Source organism: Somniosus microcephalus, chromosome 5, assembly GCF_052327205.1.
Source record: "Somniosus microcephalus isolate GS21.2 chromosome 5, FLI_Smic_1.0, whole genome shotgun sequence".
Taxonomy (NCBI): domain Eukaryota; kingdom Metazoa; phylum Chordata; class Chondrichthyes; order Squaliformes; family Somniosidae; genus Somniosus; species Somniosus microcephalus.
The window spans coordinates 201,819,140-201,830,492 of NC_140991.1; the positions used below are offsets into that span (position 1 = coordinate 201,819,140).

The following is an 11,353-nucleotide window of genomic DNA, read 5'->3' on the forward strand; positions in this document are numbered from 1 at the left end:
GACTGAAGTAGCCAAGAGACTATACTCTAGACATGATTTGTGTGTCTTTAAAACATATTTTAAATATGTAAAACAACTTTTGAGCATCCAGAATATAACTATTATTACAGTTGATACTGATTACTTCCCATACATGTAACAACAGTACACGAAGGGGAAATTTAAAATAGAATTAAAAAGCTACCTGGCTAACACAAACTTTAATTCCAAGTAGCCCAAGTTACTTCATTCACATTACTATCCTAAAAGTATTAAATAATTGTCTTTCTCGTACGCGTAATACTCATTCACGATCTTCAACCTTCGTCTTATTTCAAGAACACATTCTTGTTATTTGAGAGCTTTTAAAAACAAAATGAAATTATAGAATTAAACTGAAAACATGCACATTTGTTCTACAAATCTTAATTTAAACATAGCTGCCTGCCCCAGATGTTTAAATGACTTTGCTTGGGTGTCTTTCCATCAGCAGTCTCATTCCCAGCATTTCCTGGACGCTGACAGACCATGACACAACACCAACACAGAGCCATCGTCAGGGAAGTGTTCGGACTGAAGCTTGTGACCGGAGGACGAAAGCACGGTGCCAGCCCGACTTTTAAACAGCTGGAGCCGCCGCTCGTTTTTCAGAAAAGGTGCCAGTGCTGAGCCTGACGAGGTGCCTCCCGAGTGACACAGGCCAGGTCCTAGGTCCGAGCCCCGGCCAAAAACTCCGAACCCGGACCCCGCTTGTGCCGAGCTCTCCCTCACTTACCGAGCGGCTCCTTTTCTCTGTACTGTGTCGGCTACGTAGCCAACGGCCGCAGTGTCAGTTACAGATGCCCGAGATGGGCTGTCTCCTGCCTCATGTTGTCCAGATGAGGATTTAGGCTTTAGTCCCAACAGCCCGGCTTGCAAGGACCCGTTGACGAGGAAACCAAGCCGTTGCCTTTCACCTTTCACCTTTCACCCCCCCGTCAACAGCACCCACCATCATCACGTGGCCAAATCCGCAAAATCGGAGTGACGTCATGACGCCACCCTCTTCAGACCCATCAATCAAAAGTTGCTGCGTCTTTGAAGATGAATGTAAGAAGTCACACAACACCAGGTTATAGTCCAGCAGCTTTATTTGAAATCACAAGCTTTCGGAGCGCTGCTCCTTCGTCAGGTCACTTCACCTGACGAAGGAGCAGCGCTCCGAAAGCTTGTGATTTCAAATAAAGCTGTTGGACTATAACCTGGTGTTGTGTGACTTCTTACATTTGTCCACCCCAGTCCAACACCGGCATCTCCACACCATGGCTACTCTTTGAAGATGATGCGAGTCTGTTGAGTCTTGTCTTAGGATCCCACTTACTTTTCGGAGAGTGAGATCTCATTTCAATAGGTTTGTAATCAAAGCAACTCACAGTTTCTAATGTTCTGACTTTAACAGCTATATTCACCTCTGGAAATGCTGCTGTGAAGTTTATGCTGTCTGCTCATTGATGTCTCGGTAGTGTTGTGCAGGGTAAATTGGAGAATTCGGTCACTCACTTATCTGCCCGTACTGTCTCTGTATAACTTATTCTCTCTTATTTCTCCTTAATTATTTTTGCTTCTCTTTCTGTTTTTTTCTTTCCTTTTGAATGAGAGGTGGTGGATGGTATACTGTGGTTAAACGGGGAAATGAACCGCCAGAGGTTGCAGGCTACAACTACAACTTGCATTTATATAGCGCCTTTAACATAGTAAAACATCTCAAGGTGCTTCACAGCAGTGTTATAAGGCAAAATACTTGACACCGAGCCACATAAGGAGAAATTGGGACAGGTAACAAGGAGGGTAGATGAGGGTAGTGTGTTTGATGTAGTGTATATGGACTTTAGCAAGGCTTTTGATAAGGTTTCACATGACAGACTGGTCACGAAGTTAAAAGCCCATGGGATCCAGGGCAAAGTGTCAAGTTGGATTCAAAACTGGCTCGGAGGCAGGAAGCAGAGGGTAATGGTTGATGGGTGTGTTTGTGACTGGAAGGCTGTTTCCAGTGGGGTTCTGCAGGGCCCAGTATTAGGTCCCCTGCTTTTTGTGGTATATATCAATGATCTAGACTTGAATATAGGGGGTATGATTAAGAAGTTTGCAGATGATACTAAAATTGGCTGTGTGGTTGATACTGAAGAAGGAAGCTGTAGACTGCAGGAAGATATCAATAAATTGGTCAGGTGGGCAAAACAGTGGCAAATGGAATTCAATCCGGAGAAGTGTGAGGTAATACATTTGGGGAGGGCTAACAAGGAAAGGGAATACACATTAAATGCTGGACACTGAGTAGTGTAGAGGAACAAAGGGACCTTGGAGTGCATGTCCACAGATTCCTGAAGGTAGCAGGCCAGGTAGATAAGATGGCTAAGAAGGCATACAGAATGCTTGCCTTTATTAGCCATGTGTAAGGGGTCGTTTTAACGAGCTTGTGGTGTGCGAGATCGGTTTTTGATTTCACACTGCTCGTGAGCGGTTCCGAAGCGCTCCCCCTCACCGGTTCTAGACACTGGGCTTATTGCCAGACCACCTTGATGTGCTGGCCCAACTTGTGACTCGGAAGACAAATGGATCAGGTGAGACAAGGTAAGTTTTAAATCAAAGGTATCTTTATTTTTAAGGAGAATAAAACATAGAGAATGAAGAAACAATGCAGACAAAAATCATGAACACGCCTCTCAATGGGAACTAAAATTTAACACACAAGAGTTACTTTGACTATCATAATACATCAATTCTAGATCAGCGATACAATAAAACGGGGGTGGAGAAAGCGCACGGCACAACGAAGGATGAATAACACTCCCGAATTACAAAGTCCTTAATATTAAAAACCCTCCCGTCTCTACAGTATACCTCAACTAGATCAGCTAGGTGGAGTTGGGTCTCTATGCTCACCAGGGTTTTTAAAACTGTCCTTGACCTTGGTGCTCCTGTATCGTCCAGGATCTCCAATCTTCCTTATGGGACCGGCTCCTGAACCTGCTCTCCTGCTCGAACTTGTAGGCCCTCCGTGCTCCTCGAACCGTAATCGAACCTCTCCACTCGCTCTGCCTTTGACCTCGTGTCTGTGTGAAACTGTTTTTTTTTAATGTCTCCTTTCCCCCAACAGTTATACTGTTTTCTTGCCCTTATCTTGGCGCCAAATCAGGGGTTTTCTTTTGTTAAAGTAATGGGCAGGCTGCTTTGACAAAAGCGGGTACTTTATTTTAATGTCTTGTAAATGAAACTAATGGGATCTGTCCTGTGTCCCTCTGAGTTTGGTACAGATAATAGGTTTTGTCTGTGCTCTGTGATTTCAGAGATGGGTTTGCATTTTGCTAGCAATTAACACACCTTGAGGTGTAAATACTTTTGTTTTGACTTCGTTACTACTGTAACCATTTTACCATATCAATTGCAGTCAGTTCTGCAATCTTCTAATCGGTGGTGACTCAGGTTTCTTTAAGATACTGCAGTGGTATGTCCTTCTGAAATGAGTCATGTGATCTGCCAACTCCATCTTGTGTTCATAAAATGTGGCCATTTCAGGGGTTTTACAATGTAGACTGTATTTTCCTGGATTTTTGAGAATCCTACAGTCCCCCCCGTGATACAATGGACATCTCAAATCGTCTTTTGTATCATGAATGTTTTAGGGTGAGCATAAATCCGTTCCCCCCCCAACTGACCTTCCCCGTAGTTTACCTGACTATGGAGTGTACCTCGCACATGCACTTTCCTCATCCCGAAAACGGAGTTGAGTAGATATCCCCTACCGGAGAAACATTTATGCTATGTACAGACTCACCTTAGAGTCATAACCCGACGCAACACAATCTTTGTTATAATACACCAAAAACAGATGGAATAAAAACATTTAGCTACACGGGCGAGTCCCCGTTTATGCTGACATAGTGGCCCCGCCAATTCCGCTGACTAGGGAACTCCCTGTCGTGTCCCTTCCTCCTACACTGGACACAGACCAGGTACAGAACGATCCCTACCTGGCACACCACTAAGACGTGGGAAGCCAGTCTGACCCATGATGGGATCTCTATATTATCAAAAAGGTCCCACCATGGTGGAACCACTATGTCTTGGATTTTTGCCCCTATGTCGGTGGTTTTCTGCTCTAAAGTAAAGAAGTGCTTCTGAGAGACAGTAACTGCTTTCAGCAGTTCGGTTAAATGTTCTGGGAGAGGGGGAATTGTGAAACCAAAGTGGGCCACGTACTTCTGGAGATCGATGAAGTTCTCCTTGACAGTGAGGTGAACAGTGGATGGTTCAGGGATCGGGATAATCCGCAGCTGTGCCACTTAAACTACTGCCTCGGGTTTGAAACAGAAGCTGCTTTCACTGACTGCGCACCAGCCGTGCTGTCCGTGCCGGTAGTGAGACGCTGCGGTGGCGACACAATATGTCCCACCTCCTATGTATGCCACCTGTGGGGGAACATGGTCCTGTGCCATGGCTTCCATGGTGCAATTGATAGGCTTAGCGTCAGCAGAACTGAACCCGCACTGTGGTGTTGAATAGGCATTCAAGTGCTGGGGACACAGGATTATGTGTGCTCCCCGGCTACGGCACCCCGAGAGGTCAGTCCCCGTCATAGCATGCTCCCACTTAATGACGTAGGGTGGGACCTCTGCGAAACGGATGTGTGCTCCCCCCCCGAATGACTCCAATGTTCACCACCCTATACACCGGCGCAGGTCGGGCCGCCCTACTCATTACTGGGATCCGCACGACGACCCCCATGATGGTGTGGTTGGAGCGACCACAGTCCACCGGGACTGGGTAGGCCTCAGAAGCGAGCCGGAGCTGGCACGGACTCAACGCGTTCTCAAAGGGGTGGAGGGCTGCGAGGTGTTTGTTACTGATCCAGGAGGGGACCAAACCCTGTTTTAAGTCCTCCAGATTGCTGCGGCCCTCGCCCAGCAACCATGCTCCGTATAGTACGCACACCTCATTCTGGGCAGCCTGATCTGAGGCGTTCCTGTCCTCCCTAATGAGAGCGTTGACCGTCCGAGCCTGCTTCTCCAGCTCTGCTATGATTTCTTTTAAATGGAGAGTCATAGCCTGGTCCTCATGGAGCTCCGAACCCACCACCCGATTTTCGTCCGTGAGGATCCCCCTCAACTGGATCTTTAACCCGTTAACCTGCCGTTGCAATTCGATGTCATCCATACTATTTATGATGGACGACCCAGTGTTAAACCCTGTGAACCAGTCGTTCACGGCGCCCCTTCTTTGTCTCCCCAATTGCTCCCATTCCTTGTGGCCCTCGGTGTAGAGTTCGGTTCTATTGATCCCCGCGAAGTCAAACTTGTAAAACTTCTGCAGGGTCTCTTTCAGCAGGGCCTGATACAGCCTTGCCGTCTCTACGGGGCACCATTCCGGCAGGTGCACCTCGGTCAGGTTGAGGATGACCGAGGCCACCGCGTAATGGACCCTCTGATAGGCCATTTGGTCAGTGGGAACTAATACTAACCCGTTCCCTGGTCCCTTGGTGGTGGTGGGGCATCCCTCTGCTACCGTCCGTGGTGTCTGGGTCGTGGGCAGGGGCTGTCGGGGGCGGGTCACTAGCTCAGTGGCATTAACCGCGATTGGGGAGTAGGGGACCGCGCATGCGTCCAAGCGCGATTCCCAGTCTATCCCCCTCCCGTTATCTTGCCACTGGCTGTGGAAAATGATTGAAACACCTGTGGGGCAGACTTTCTCTGAACCCCACATACACACATAAATCCCCTGATCGGGTTCCCACCATTTATCCCAGCACACTGTCAACCCTCCCTGGGTCCCTGTGATAGTCCGGTGAGTGTTGTTCCCTAACCTTTCCCACTTTCCTCTGGGGTTCCCCATGTCCCTGCTCAGTTTCCTGAGCCACCACCACCTATCCAGGGGGACGTACCCCCTGCAGGTTAGGCAAATACGTTTCCCCACAGTCACACTGATCCGCGTGGCCTGGATCTTGATCCGAGGACACGACAAAGAGACCTCCCCGTATGTGAAGCCAGTTTCGCTTGAATATTTCGTGGCGTTTGAGCCCAGCCATCCGGGCCAGTTGCCCTCGTGGGTGTACCCAGCGACTTCCTCTGCTTCGTGCAGGCCCTGCCCGTCGTGGGCCAGAGGCGCAGTTTCCCCGGAGCATCCAAAGATACGGTGATCCTCCGTTTCTCCTCTCCAGGTGACGTTGAGGCCCACCAGGGCTGCGAGGATGATGCCTCCGACTGGCATCATCTTGTTATGATCTGGCGGAGAGATAAAAAAAGGTTTCGAGCCGGGCTCCCTGGGCTCCTCGGCTTGGGTGCGGGGTGAGTGGGTCCCGCGACCCTAGCTCACTTAAAACTTGCCACATTCTACCGCTCCAAAGTGCTACCATACTTCCAGAAGACCACATTACTTATTTTCTAAAATTACAATAAACTAAACCTAATTACCCAAAACTATATAAATATATACATCTGCCGCCCGTCTCCGGGCGGCCAGCTTATAATCTGCGGGGACCGTCGCAGGCCTCCCCCTGCTGCGTTCCCACATCGGTCTCAGCTGCTGGTCCCTGGCAGCCCGTGGCTGCTGGCTGTGGACCGTTTAAACTTCTCGCAGCTTTCTTCCGGGGGGTCCCTCTTGTGAAAACCGGCGACCAAACCTTCTTCGGTTGCGGTTTTCTATTTGACTGTCTAAGGGTCACCACGTATGAGGCTTCCTCGTAGGTCGGACCCTTGGCTGGAGTTTTGGCCCTGGCTGCAGTCCGTGGCTTCCCCACGACTGCCGGCTGTGGGCTTCCTCCCGCAGGCTCCGCCTCCCTAGGCTCTGGGTCAGCGGCAGGCACCTCCCCGTTACCTGGGACTCCAGGTTGAGAGTCTCCGCCCCCAGACGCCACCTCTCTAATGCTGCACTCAGGGGCAAGACCTAAGACCTCCGGCTCCTCCCCTTCACCGCAGTTGGGGGCGGGACCTTCGTCCTCCGACTCGGCTTCCTTGTGACCAGGGACAGGACCTAGGACCTCCGGCCCCTCCCCTTCTGGGTCCCAGAACAATGGGGGAGTCTCCCGTGTGGACGGGACAACTCCTCCCCTCACGCAGGCTGCTCGTCCAGCCTGTGTGACCTGCGGCTGCAGCTCCCCTGCAGTTTTTAATTCTTTGCTGCCTTTTTCAGCCCCCACTGCCTGCTTCCCTGCCTCCGGCTTAAACAGCTTACATTGATTGATGTGAAACCATTTTGTGCGCCGGGGCAGTTTCACAGCATACACCATGGGGCTGGCCTGATCTACGATGCTGTAGGGACCCATGTAAAGTGGCTCAAAACTCCCCACACGGGCGAAGTTCCTTACCATCACTAGATCCCCTACCTCCCAGCGATGGGTTTTACTGGGCTCGAGCAGCATCCTATTTCCCTGGTGCTGCCTCCCCATGTTACCTGCGGCCCCCTCATAGATCCTTTGGAGGCGTTCAAGGAGCGTGCGGGCGAATTTGTCCCGATTCACCTCCCTTAGCTGCCCCTCCGTTAGGACTGGGGCCAGGACATGGGTGGGGGTTCTCATGACCCTCCCGGTCATGAGCTCATGCGGAGAGTACCCCGTACTCTTCGACTGGCTGGAGCGGATCCCCATGAGGACAAGAGGCAGGACTTCTGCCCACCTTTGGGGCGAACCCATTATCTCTTTCCTCATTTTTTCTTTTAAGGTGCGGTTCATCCGCTCCACAATCCCCGATGACTGTGGATTGTAGGCTATGTGCCATTTCCCCTGAATGCCCAGCAGCATCAGGGTGTTCTGCATTACTTGGCCGGTAAACTGGCTTCCCTGATCGCATTCCACGAACTGGGGCAGTCCCCATCTCGAGAACACCTCCCGCACCAAGATTCTCGCAGTCCCTAACGCTGTGGCTGTTCGGCAGGGGAAGGCTTCAACCCATTTAGAGAACACGTCCACCAGAACGAGGCAGTACTTATAGCCTCCCTGGGTGGCGGGTAAGGGTCCGATATAGTCAATTTGGATTGACTGCCATGGTCCCTCTACCCTCCTAATGTGTCCCATCGGCACCTTCCTCCTGTGAGGATCGGGGTTATTTGCCGCGCACACAAGACAGTTCGCGCAAAACTCCCGGACGTCCTCCCGGAGTCCTGGCCACCATCCTGCTTGTTCCACCCACTGCCAGGTGACCTCAGGCCCGGGGTGCCCTGCTCCTGGTCCCTCATGGGCCAGTTGAAGGAATTCCCTCCGGTGCTGCTGAGGCACCACCCACTGCTCTTCTTTAAACAGCATTCCCTCTCTTATGGACAGGGATGCTGCACCATACGGGCCTTCCATTTTCTTCCCCTCGCTAACCGCGTTAAATGCCCCTCTCAGGGCAGGGTCCTGAGATTGGACCGATTTGAGGTCCGGGGCTAGCGCTACCCCTACACTCTTCTGGATCCCATCCTTGCCTTTTACAGCTGCCACTGGTCCGGACCCGTAGGGGTCCCAGAAAATGCCGGTCTGGGCACCCTCTCTCGCCAGTGTGTCAGCTCGCTGGTTCCCCTGACCACGAGGTTCTGTGGAGGAGTGAGCCTTCACCTTGTGGATGAAGACCTCACCCTTCTCCCCCACGGCTGCCAGGATCTTCTCCAGCAGGGGCTTTACCACCAAGGGTCTCCCATCCGCGGAAGTGAATCCGCGACGGGACCAGATGGCCAGGTATTCGGTACACGAATTGCATGTAAACATGCTGTCTGAGCAAATCGTGTATGGGGTAGGGAAAACTTCGGGATGGGTAACCACATACGCCACAGCAGACAGTTCTGCCTGCTGGGCGCTCATGGTACTGGGGAGTTTAATCGCCAACGCAATGTCAGCCGTTGGGTCATACACTCCGAACCCCGTGAGCCGCTTTCCAGCGGACACTGTGCTGGAACCATCCACGTAAACCTCACGGCCGGTGGGATGTATCCCAGCCTGGAGACCCACGTCGACCTCCCATACCCCTTCAACGGAACATTGATGGGCTGTCCCAGGGTAAGCCAGGTTGGCGACTAATCTGGGCTCGCACAGGCCTCGTACCCGCAGATCCATTTGTGAGAGGAGTAGGGTCCAGTGCGCAATGCGGGCACTGCTTACTGTCCCATCCTTAATCCTCCCATCCAAAAGCATCTTGGTGGGCGTGTGGTGTGTGAGGAGAGTGATGGGGGAGGTGCCTGTGAAGATGGCGGATCTTTTCACAGCCCAGTGTGTGGCCAAGAGGTGCCGCTCACAGACCGAGTAGCTCCTCTCCACGTCGGTGAGCACCCTGGAGGAGTAAACCACGGGTCTCAGCTTGCCATGTCGCTCCTGGAGCAACACAGCACTCAGACTGTCCCCGCTGGCTGCCACCTCCAGGGAGAACTCCCTTCCCCCATCTATCGCTCGCAGGGCCGGTGCAGTCTGCAGCTTCCTTTTTAGGAGCTCGAACGTGGCCTGGCATCCTTCATCCTATGACCACTCCACTCCCTTGTGCAGGAGTCGGAGTAGTGGGGCTGCCATGGCTGCATAGTTCTCCATGAAGTCTCAGCAGTACCCAGTTAGCCCTAGAAACGACCTCACACCCTTTATGGTGACGGGGACCGGTAACTCCTGTACCGCCTCCCTCCTAGCCCTATCGATGGCCCTTTCTCCGGCGCGGATGGTCAGCCCCAGGAACTTGACTTCCTTTTGACCGATCTGCGCTTTCTTTGGGTTGACTTTGAACCCCCATCTGGTCAGTAGTTCCAACAGTTCAGCCAGCAGTGGGCCGTGCTCCCCGACCGTGTCGGTAAACAGGAGCAGGTCGTCCACGTACTGTACTAACTGAAGGGGCTGACTGAACTCCTTCAGGCTGTCCGCCATGCATTGGTGGAAAATGCTGGGACTATTGTGGAAGCCTTGTGGCAAGCAATTCCAGGTATACTGTTGCCCTCTGAAAGTAAAGGCAAATTTATACTGGTCCTCCCTCCGCACAGGGATCGACCAGAACCCATTGGAAATATCCAGCACCGTGAACGTGGTCGCGGATGCGGGGATACTCCCAATGAGGTCGGCCACTGCTGCCACTGTGGGGGCACATGCGGGGATGTTGCTGTTCAACACCCGATAGTCTACCGTGGCTCTCCAGGAATTGTCCGGTTTCTTAACCGGCCAAAGCGGAGAGTTCACATGGGTGGCTATAGGCCTCAGCACCCCCTGCTGTACCAGCGCTGATATGGCCACCTCCATATCAGCCTCTGCCTCCTTTGGGAAGTTGTACTGCTTTTGGGGCCGGGCCATGGGATCCCCATCGACCCTAACCTCAAAGCCAGCAACCCTCCCACAGTCGTGTTTGTGCGTGGCGAACGCACCTAACTGAGCCTGCACCTCGGCTCTAAATACTTCTGGGATACCCTCCATCATTTCACCGAGGTCGTAACTCCCTTTCGGCTTCATGGTACACAGGGTTCCCTTCCCATCCTTTCCCGGGATTACTACCACTCCACTTTCCTTTCCGGTGTTGGCCCCCCAAAGGCAATGGTTCCTGAGGTCCACGAGGATCCCATGGCCCACGATGAAGTCGGCCCCTAGGATCCCCTTCCCTCCCTCCGCATCCCATCTCGCCAGGACACATGTCCACTTTGTCTGGAGTGTGCCCAGGCGGATCGAGAGCGGCCTGGAGAACGCACCCGTCTGCTCCGCCCCTGTGAAACCCGATAGGACGTATGGAACCCCGTTAGACAAGAGGTGAGGTGGTGGGTTTCTCCGTATGGATCACGGTGCATGAAGCTCCCGTATCCAACAGATAAGTCCCCGTTTCCTTCTCTACCTCCATCTGCACGAGCGGTCTCTTCCATCCGTCGTACTGGAGCGCACATAGATAGATGGGCTGCGCAGGCTCCAGTCATTGTGGGCCACTTTGGGAAGGGGTTGGGGGAACCGCTGGACCGGTGGTGGCTGCTATCTTTCCCTTAGTGAGGACCAGTGACCTCACTGAAGCTAGCAGCACGTCCAGCAGCTCTGGAGGGACAGTTGGCTCCGTCTCTCTCTCTGGGGCAGAGGTCGGGGGTGCGGCCGGGGCTTGGGCTGGGGCTGTGGGGACCTTTTCCCTTGTGTCTTTCCAGGGATTCTTACAGTCCCTGCGCCAATGCCCCTCCTTCCCGCAGCCGTAGCACGTTTGTTGGCTTTGGTTGGGATGGCTCCCTTCCTGGCGCCACTCTTTACGGGGCTGGTCACCAGGCCTGACCTCACAAAACTTCCCGTTTTGCTGGGGTGTCTCACTATCCCTCCCGTTTCTAAAGGTGACGGTGAGTTGGCGGATCACCGTCACCTCCGTGGTCAGAGGGTTTCGGGGGTCGAACCAGGCCATTGCCTGCGTTCGAACGCGGGGCAGGGAGTTATTCATCAGGC

At 52.7% G+C, this 11,353-nt stretch overlaps 1 protein-coding gene across 2 annotated transcripts in view; it reads right to left on the minus strand.

The window, feature by feature from the left end:
- The window catches only part of azi2 (5-azacytidine induced 2), a 157,386-nt gene extending 156,446 nt beyond the window's left edge, over positions 1–940 (minus strand). The window contains exon 1 of one of the 2 annotated variants that reach the window (XM_085988572.1): positions 755–940. The gene's annotated coding sequence lies outside the window, so the exon portion shown is untranslated. The remainder of the gene's footprint in view (positions 1–754) is intronic. The other variant, XM_085988574.1, reaches the window with a different exon arrangement.
- Positions 941–11,353: the final 10,413 nt, after the last annotated feature.